The sequence below is a fragment of the Nicotiana attenuata genome, unplaced genomic scaffold (assembly GCF_001879085.1).
Source record: "Nicotiana attenuata strain UT unplaced genomic scaffold, NIATTr2, whole genome shotgun sequence".
Classification (NCBI taxonomy): Eukaryota; Viridiplantae; Streptophyta; class Magnoliopsida; order Solanales; family Solanaceae; genus Nicotiana; species Nicotiana attenuata.
In genome coordinates, this window is record NW_017671693.1 from 171,412 (window position 1) to 182,332 (window position 10,921).

Below are 10,921 nucleotides of genomic sequence, written 5' to 3' on the forward strand. Positions count from 1 at the left end.
TATGTCGGATATAACAACCACTAATATATTTTCCTCTATCAAACCCACCCTACGGAAGATACCATGGCCCATGATATTCGTCATTCCCACAGTCCACAAACTCAATTGCCCGTGTTTAAATGCCGGAAGATCCACCGATCTACCCAACATTAAGTTGCCTACTATAAGGGATGAAATAGTATTTTCTTTATCCGTTGTGGTAACAAAAGAGAGACTAAATTGCTGGCAGCCATAGCTCTTCCAAAATCAGGATGTAGAATTATTCTTTTCTCTATCCTTTTTTTATGTTTGAAGAAAGATACAGTAAGAATGAGTTTTTCAAGTATAAACGAATGGATCAAATTAAGATAATTTTAATAATTAGCAATTCATATGATGTGTAATTTTTTCTTTCGAGGAACACTGTTTTGGACATTAGAGGTCTTATATAAGAAAAAATGGATAATGGTACATTTATATACCTTAAATAACACATTAAATTTTTTGTGTAATAATTTCTTTAAACAAGAAGTAAACACACTTTACATGGTTAAGTAATTGGTAAAGATTATTAGCTAATTCTAACCATGTATACAAGATCCAGTTACTTCAATAATATTAGAAGTTAATCAAGAGGATATTTAGAAATAAAATTACTCAATACTTAAGTCACACCTAAAATGTATACAAATAAATATCATTTAAGTAACATCCTATAATTAAATTACATTATTTTTAATACATGTAAAAATAAGATAACATATAAGTAAGATATACACCTAAAATATTAGTATTGTCCCTTGTACATATTGTCTATTCAAAGAGACAATTAAACTTCATGCCAATGATAAATGTAGCTGAATATTTTTTCTATGTAAAAGTTATACTTAAATTATTCAGCAATACCAAATTAAGTACATTTTATAATGATATTAGCTCAAAAATTGTTGGATTTATGATAATTAATATGATATTCAATTAGTAACTGGCGTCATTCTTTTGTAATATTGAATCCAAAAAAATTACATCATTGATCCTTATGTGAGATTAAGTTCTAACTACGTTTATATTTAAAAAAGAATGACAAATATGCATGTCATTGCCATCAACAAAATTAACTATATATGATAAATTATTAATAATTTATCGATATTCTCGCTTTAATCCTTTATCTTTTCAACAACTTTTTAGTGTGAGATTATTGCATAATAATTTATTTGATTTGAAAAAAGGAAGTAAATGTTCAAAAATAATATTCACTTGTGATATCTGTATCATTTTTCTATATTATTATAATTTTAATTTCTTAAAAATATATATTTTTTTAAAATTGTTTCTAGGTAAATCTCCAGCTAAGTCAATCCCCAATAAATAATCTTCAGCTAAACTTGTAGGGAAAAAATTCCCGCGTAAATCATCAAGTAAATCCTCCAAGAAAAAAAAAGAGTTCTCAGGTAAATGCGCGATAATAAAATCCCCAAGCAATTCTCCAGGTGAAAAAATCCCCAAGTAAATCCTCAAGAAATAAATCCCCAGCTAATTCGCGTATTAAAACCCCCAGGTAATACCATAGGAAAGTATATCCTCAGGTAAATACCTAAGTATGTATCCCTAGCTAAATCCGCAGATAAATTTACCTAGGGATTTTCTTGCGAATTGACAAAGGAATTTATTTTTGTTCATTACCTGCGGATTTACCTACGAAAACGATACTTGCAGATCTATTTCCCAAATAATTCCCTAGGTAACATTTTGCGCAAAATGACGCCAAATTTACCTACGGATTTTTCTGGGGAAAAACTTTTCACAAGTAAAATATTCTAAAAATTAGGAATTTCATATTTTTGCATGAAAATCCGTAGGAAATATCTGCGGAGAAAATTCCCAGGTAAAATCCCTAGGTAATTCGCACTTTTCTTGTAGTTAAGAAATAAAATAAAATTAGTGAATCGAGTCTACGGTCTAATACTATTCAATAGTAGATAATCTTCTGTTTCTATGGAAGGTTGATCTCTATGTTTAATTAAAGCTCACACATCAAAAAAAAATTGGAGGAAACATCTCAAGCAGACACACATTTTTCTTTTCAAAATGAATTATTTTATTCTATTACTACTAGTTATTTTGATGATTTGAACTGCTGATCTATCCCATGGGCATTATCTCCTGCTTATCTTGATAGTTTCAACTAGATTTGGAAGTTTTTGAAAGCCAGAAAGTTTGCTGGAGCTAATGACTAAAGCATCTTGTAGTGTACCACTCAAGTGAAGCCAAATTGCTGACTCAACTTCCATAACCTGACTCATAGAAGAAAACTGTAAAAGAAATAAGCACGACGTTGCTATTTATAAGAGCCACATGCAGTAAGTTGCTTGTCAATGGAAAAAATAAAAATGAAGGACAGTTCAATAGAAGTACGCAAGTAGATGTCAATTGCATGTTAATAATATATAGTGAAGTGAGCATTCTGAAAATGAATTTCGGCCAAACGACGTTAAGATCACAATTTAAAGTTGTAGTGACTTGGTACATTAGTCAGTCTAGTGTGGATTGCGATTGTCTCATGACCGAAGAAAAGTTTTATAATTATCTTTAGAATATTTGACAATAAAAGGGTTAAGTGTATACTATCTCAGATGTCAAGTTTATGAATTATTTTCTTCTCTCCCCTCCTACGAGTTCAGGATGATAAGAAAATTTGCAAGCAACAGTGGCCTGTGATGACCAAAAGACTTTTTGAGGATGCAAGAGAGAATATTTATTTTATTTATCATACAATATAATGAAAGAAGGAAAACAAGTAATATTAGAACATCAGATAAGTCCTCAACAAAGGAGAAGAAGATGAGATCAACCAACTATTGATTAGTACTACGGACTAATGTTTGGAGGAGAGGAGAATTTAGGTTTTTGAGCAGCTTCCTCAGGAAATTTCTTCCATTCCAATGCCCTTTTCTTCATCTTTTTGCCTTTTTCCCCAGTCATTAACTCTCTTACAAGGCTTTCAACTTCATCCCTCTTCACATCATAGTCAATCTCCATTCCTATTCCCCATCGCCTAAAACAAAACCAGCAATTTGTTTGCTGCTCCGCGAAGAATGGCCAACAAATCATTGGCACTCTACTGCTAATACTTTCGAGTGCGAATTCCATCCACTGTGAGTCAAGAAACCTCCAACCGCAGGGTGCCCAAGAACTTGCTCTTGTGGGCACCAACTTGCTAACATCCATCTTTCTTCAATTTCTTCCAGGAATTTAGGTGGAAGAACTGTTTTTTCGCCTGATACAATATCAGGTCTAAGTATCCACAAAAAATTCAGCTGGCTATTGGCAAGTCCTCAGGAGAATTTAATAAGTTGGTCCGGAGTCATAAGAGTGATGCTTCCAAAATTGACATAAACAACAGAATTCAGTTTCTTGAAATCAAGCCACTCTAGAGGCCTGTTTTCTTCTTTCCAAAGATTTGATCCTAAGTCCTCCAAGTTCTTATCATCTACATGTTTCATAAGAAGGTGCAACGGCCCAATGGCATAGACCGGAGGAAGAAGGCTCTGAAGTGATTCAAGAACTTCTTTCTCTAATCACTCAATTGTATTGACTACAATAGCCGAAGCCGTTTTGCTTCTCTCAGTTTCTTGGATAAGGAATTTAATCATGTATTCGTGTGGATTTGTTGTCCTAAAGAAACTTGGAAGATCCTTCAAACGTATGCCTTTCATGCCTAGTATCCAATCTAATATTGTCTCCAAATACCCATTTGTTAAGTAACTTTCATCTGCAGTCCACAAGAAGATTAACGAACCAAAGATAAGAACCAAATTAAAAATAATAATAACAAAAGTTAAGGCCCAGAGTTACTAATAGGCAAGGCCATTTTAAAAGGGGGAAAATGTATACCTTTAAATGGAGTGTATCCTTTTTCAACAAGATCCCGGTAATGCATGTAACCTAATAAACCACAAGCACTTGGTGTCCAAAAGAGAACTTCAGGGATTCCCAAATCATGAGCAACATCCAGAGTGAAGCTCATAGCACCATCAGAAACGACGCACAAGACGGGTGGCACGTTTGAGGTGGAAGTATTGTTAAGCTTGGCAAGCAACTCCTTGAAAGGACCCAACAAGTGGTGGTAGTGGATTTTCTAAGAGAAGAAATATCTTGTGTAGAATCAGAGTTACATGGCGGGAGACCATCGGGAATGGTCTCGAAATGAAAGGATGGCAATCCCTTCAGTGTATCAGGGCCTCTGGACTTAAGAAGACGCCTATGGTTGTGTTCAGTGTTCACAAAGGTAATATAAAAGCCTTTGTGATGCATAATTTTTGGCCAATTTTAACATTGGGCTAATGTGGCCTTGGGCAGGATATGGTATGCAAACTGCATGAGGCTTGTCTAAATCTTTAGCACTAATGGAATACATTTTTTTACTTTCCTTATTCGGTTGAGTTTCTTTCAAACAGAAATACGAAAGATTGGTATGACTTTGGCTAGAGGATGAGGATGCATATATTTATAGACGGTAGAAAAAGATGCAACATCTTTATATTCCGTCCTAATTTACATTAAATCTTAATTTTAGCACTATGACATAATGGCCTTACTTTTGATTTTGTCCACATCTGCAATGACATTTTGCTACAACATCGTATAATAACATATTACTAACGGCGTGCAATGAGGACAACCCTACTACTTGGTAGGAATTGAATTGTCCACTGCGGTGCAATATTATGGCCACTTCCCCAAAAATGGTAGACATAGGTATACGTCTATTTTTGGGATACGCTAGAATCATTGACAAGCATATGGCCTAAATTAGAGACTAGATTTCTTGAAATATTGTAGAGCAGGCACGAACACTTTATCATTGACTCACCAATCCATTAACAGCGTCATATATTAGCCAAGTAAAATGACAATGGTTATTACGTGTCACGACTGCAACGGACTCCAAAAATCTAGGGGCGTAGTTTTGCCCACTTCCAAACCACATGCAACATTTTATAAATAAAGTTTACCATCAACAAATATCCAACATTAAGAAATCAGACTAACTCAACAACTCTGCTCACTTAAAGCCCTTACTCTTTTCTCCATTCACGCATTGTAAAAACTGAACTTAGCTCCTTCACTCTTGTATTTTAATTTTTGTTACGATATATGAAGCGCTGTACTTCTCAGAACTTGGGAATAACTACTAAATTAATTCTTTTTTTGGTTACTTCTATTACATTATATTTTGCTCATTACTTTTTAAATTTTTCTTATTTTCGTGAAGCGTGAACTCACAAATAAGCTCACCTGTTATGGAGAGTAAATCATCATATATTGGAGTTTGAACAATTGGGCAGGTCTGGACCACAAAATTCGTCATTATTCAAAATTAATCGAAGTCGACATCTATAACAGAGAAAGCATCTCATATTTGAAAAAAATTAGTAGTAGTAAATCTCTATATTATGTTTTAATTACTTTTAATGATTTGGACTGCTGATTTACCCCTTGGACAGTATCTCGTGCTTCTTCGGATATTTTTTGCAATTTTTTTTGGTAGCTTTGCAAGTCTAAATCGATAAAAAGGATGAACAAAGGATTAGTCTAGAGTAGTACGAGTGGCTGTTAAGAACACAGTATAAGTTCTTTATTATCATTTCTTGTGTAGGTTATTTTTACACGAAAACGGATTATCTTATCATCATTTAATAATTTGATGAGGTGAAAATATGCACTAATAAAACGTGTACTTTAGTGAAAAAGTATGCGTGCAAACTATCATGCATCTATTAGTCCGGATAAATTTTTCACCTCTTGCATATCGCACCACAAATGCCAATACAAATTTTGGGGAGGTAATTATGAGACTCTATTTTTGTTACGTAAGGAAATTTGCGTGGCATAAAATTCTGTGGGGACCAAGAGAGACCTTGATATAGCAAAATATATTTTTATTTATTATGAATAGTATTAGTTGTGCGAAAATAAACTAGTCAAGTTATGATTTGAGTTAAGTAGATTAGGTGCAAATTGCCTTAAACATTTAAGCCTTTCAGATAAAAATATTAGATAATCATTATGATAGTTTATATGAGTCCACCAAACTATAGAGTACCAGGTCCTCTATGAGTTTCCACTGAGAACGTTAATAAAACAGTAAGTAAATGAGACAGGGAATTTTACGTGGAAAAATCCTGCTCAAGGGGATAAAAAACCACGACCTACACTGGTAGGATTTCAACTTCACTATGAGCAACTTTTAGATTACAACCTCTGCAATCTAGGAATTAAACTCTTAATCCCTTACTAACTGGTAATACACCTATTACAAGCCATTTTGCAACACACCTATTACAAAGACTTCAACTCATGACTAACTCTAGTCATGACACAAACACAACGGGTTTATGATTTTACAAAGGGGTTCCTAAGCAACGCTTCTAGCTAAGCAAATTAGGAATTACAATGAAGAACAATTACAAAGTTACAACTCAACTAAGGACAACAAAATACTAGATTTAGGAACTGGTCCATAGTAGCGTTAAACTTTGTTCTTGAGGCACTTGAGAATGGAATGCACGAATCTCAGAAGGCTTGAATGCTTGGAGTGAATTCTCAAGTGTTCAAGTGATGCTTTGTCGTAATACTCTTGTTAATTCACCTTTGATGACATCACTTGAATGATGTAAGCACTTGGTTGGTCAAAAGACAAGTGACTGCAGAATTGTGCTGCATTATTTCTGTGGCAGTCACTTTCGAGCTGTACAGACTTGACTTTCGTACTGCTGTCAGGGAAACCCAAGTGATTAGGTCCCTGTGTTAGTTCTCTATCTTCTAAAATTGCAGCAATTCACATTAGCTGGAGTCCGTTGATTATCAATGTGTACCAAGTGTGTCAGTTTCCCCATCTGGTTCTTTGACAATACGTTTGTTAGATCATAAAAACATAAAGCTAAGACAATGAAAACCCATCAATTTCCCCATTTTTGATGATGACAAACTTAGACATTGTTAACAGATTTTTAGAACAAAAATAACCATTTGAAGCAACAAGAACTGCACAAGTTCCCCCCTGAGTTTATGCTTCCCCCTTAATCAGATCCCTGTATCCTTAATCAGATCCCTGTTTCAATTATACTTCCCCATTTTGGCATCAGTAAAAATACACAAGCAGACAATCAGCATAAAGAAGTCTAGCCTAGCTAACTCATGCCACATATGTGCACACAACATGATAGAAAAGAGAAACAGAGAACATAAGCATTTAGATAGAAAACGAGGATAGTTTTTATATATAAAACATATGCCTTTGCTATACAGCAAAGGCAAAGATTGGACTGTTGTCATCGGGAGCAGTACTGGTACATCCCATCCACATCAAAACAAAAGGAAACAAAAACAACTGCCAAGTCATTAAAACAAGAAAGGAAAATCCAGAAACTGGTCACTGAAAGGGATTGCTTAGAGGGCACTAGGAGTAGAGGGCTTGGAAGCTGCAGCAAGGGTTTGGAGAACTAGGTCTATTCGGGCATTCGCCGACTTTTGCTCGGTGAGCAGTTGCTCTTTCCAAGTTCTCCACTTGTGCCCTGAGATCAACATTTTCTTTTGTCAAACGAGATATCTCCTCATTTATCCCTGGGGCCCCTTGGGCCTGCTGACCTTCCAGGATAGCGTTCCTCTCCTTTAATCTTCGAATCTCCTCAGTTGCACTGTTTTGAGCATTGATGAGCTGAGAGATTGTCGATGTACTGCCTACCCCCCTCCCGCCCCCTCCATTCTTCTCGATGCACTCACATTCCTCCAAAGTTGTCTGAGAGAAGGTCTGCTTCTTGGTCCCTACTTTGCACTGTCCCAGTGGCACTTTGAAGAACTTAAACACGTGCATAAGGAGGAACCCATGCGGAAGACCATGATTTCCATACTTGAAAGTTGCTACCTTCTGCATGTGCTCAATCATGATAGCAGGTAGATTCACAGCTGAAAATCCATCTAGTGCCTCCATTAGGTACAAGTCTGATTTTGAAGCCATGGACCTCCTCTCAGCATGGGGTAGAAGAACTTTGTTTACTAGCTCGAACAACAACTGATAAACAGGCAACAAGGCTTTCTTGTGAACCCGTTCTCCTTCCTTTACAATTGCATTTCTGAAGTTTGAACTACACACATCCTTTACAGAAAACACACCAACAGTAGGGACTTTAAGAATATCCCCAAGTAGAGCCACAGCAAACACGATATCCAGCCCATTAACTAAGGTACAAATGTGGTCGGTATCAACAGGAAAGAGGTCAGCATAGAAGCTTTGCACCTCATCCTCATACACTTTGGGCACATCTAATTGGAAAAGATGCCCCCACCGTTGAAACTCAACCATCTCAATTACTTGTCTCATGCCAGCCATATCAGAGATTGCTGGGTCAAAAGTACGACCCAACAAGACTTTTTGGTGCCTCAAACGTTGTGAAGCAGAACTAGTTTCACTTCTCACTCTCTTTGCAGAATCAGGTTCCTTCGCAGGTTCCAACTTTCTCTTGCCAGACTTCACAACACTTGATTTTGCTTTTCCACTAGACTTGACCAAAACATCCTCATCAGAGACTGATGGTTCACTCACAACATCTTTCAACTTTGAACTAGGGGTTGTAACATACTCCACTAAAACAGATTGCTTCTTCTTCTAGGACCTTTTCACCAAGGAACTAGGTTCCTCTATTGCTTCCTCATCCACTTCCACCACAGGGACACTCTTATCACATACTACTTCACCATTTTTCACCAACCTCTTCTTTTTCTTCTTAGTGCTCCTTTTTCTCTTTTAGAGGGCAGACTCATAAGCTTCCTTTGCTTGCAACCTAGTAGTAGGTCGCTTAGTAGAAGACTCAGGAGTGATTACTGCCCTTCGCTTGACAATAAATGCATCAAGAGCAATGTTGTTTGATCCATAGGAGCTGAGCACAGCAAGAAGCTGCAGCTACATATTCTACTTCAGCTGTTGAAAGAGCCACTGAGTTTTGCTTCCTTGTGCCCCATGAGATGAGACAAGATCCTAGAAAGTGGGCCATTCCAGAAGTACTTTTCCTGTCCACAAGATAACCAGCATAGTCAGCATCAGCATACCCAACAAGATTAAAATTATCACCTGAGGGCTAGTACAGGACCAGGTCCTGTGTTCCCTTAAGATATCTCAAAATTCTTTTGGCAGCCTTCAAATGAGATTTCTTGGGATTTGACTAAAACCTTGCACATAGCCCCACACTAAAGACAATATCAGGTCTGTTGGCAGTGAGGTAGAGAAGAGACCCAATAATGCCTCTATACATGGTTTGTTTCACAGAAGAGCCACATTCATCCATGTCCAGTCGAGTAGCAGTTGCAATGGGGTGTCTATCACTTTTGATGCTTCCATATCAAACCTCTTCAAGAGCTCCTTGATGTATTTCTGCTGGCAAATAAATGTACCCTTTGTGGACTGCTTCACTTGAAGACCCAAGAAGAAATTCAACTCACCTATCATGCTCATTTCAAACTCACTTCCCATGAGTTTTGCAAATTCTTCACACAGCGAATCAACTGTTGCCCCAAAAATGATATCATCAACATATTGAACAATGAGTAGGTTCCTTCCCCGTTTCTTCAGGAACAGAGTGTTGTCAATTTTTTCTCTTGTAAAACCATTTTCTAAAAGGAACTTGGACAACCTTTCATACCAAGCTCGAGGAGCCTTCTTCAACATGTACAATGCCTTGTCCAACTTAAACACATATTTAGGGTGTTCATGGCATTCAAACCCTGTAGGTTGCTTTACATAGACTTCTTCCTTAAGAAATCCATTCAAAAATGCACTTTTGACATCCATTTGGAACAAGTGAATTCCATATGTGATGCAAAGGCAATTAGAATTCTAATAGCTTCCATGCGAGCAACCAGAGAAAATGTCTCATCATAATCAATTCTTTCTTCCCGATTGTAACCTCGAACCACTAGCCTGGCCTTGTTCCTTGTAGTGTTTCCATGTTCATCAAGCTTGTTCCTGAATACCCACCTGGTTCCTATAATGGTTCGATCTGAGGGTCTAGGTACCAGGTGACATGCATTGCTTCTTTAGAATTGATGCAACTCATCTTGCATGGCTGTAATCCAGTGTGCATCCTTTAGGGCTTCCTTGATATTTTTGGGTTCTATTTTGGAAAGAAAAGTTGAGAAGGCAAGTGAATTTCTGGTTTTTGATCTGGTATGCACTCCGGAATCTAGAGGGGTAATTATGTTGTCAAGAGGATGAGAACTTTTGTTTTTCCAGTTGGGCATTTGAGGCTCATTTGTAGAGGAGCTGGGTGGATCTGACTAGTTCCCTTGTATTCTACTCTCCGCCACCTGTGGAGTACCTTGCACTACATCAACCACTCTCTCTTCAGCTTCAATGGTTGTATTTGTAGTACCTGGTTCCCTTGAGGATAAAGCTGCATTGTCTTCACTTGGCTCCTTCACTTGACTCATCATGTCTGCTTTCTCATTTGACATGTCATTTACTTCTCCTGGAACTAGCAGAGGCTCTCCATCTTGATCATCCTTGCTGATTTTCTCATAGGAGGGATAGGACTCGTCAAAGATTATGTGAACACTATCCTCAACACATTGAGTCCGCTTGTTGTATATCTTGTAAGCTTTGCTTTGAGAGGAGTACCCCAAGAATATTCCTTCATCACTTCTGGCATCAAATTTTCCAAGCTGATCCTTTCCATTGTTAAGAACATAACACTTGCACCCAAATGTTCTTAGGTGAGTCATCTTGGGTTTTATTCCATTCAGCAACTCATAGGGGGTTTTGTCCAGGAGTTATCTGATCATGCACCTGTTCACCAAGTAACAGGCAGTGTTGACTGCTTCACCCCAGAAGTTCTTTGCAATCCCACTGTCAATCAACATTGTTCTTTCCATTTCCTCAAGAGTT

At 37.1% G+C, this 10,921-nt stretch overlaps 1 pseudogene; it reads right to left on the reverse strand.

Annotated features, from left to right (window-relative positions):
- Positions 1-2,768: 2,768 nt before the first annotated feature.
- On the reverse strand, positions 2,769-4,399 carry LOC109209722 (annotated as a pseudogene).
- Positions 4,400-10,921: the final 6,522 nt, after the last annotated feature.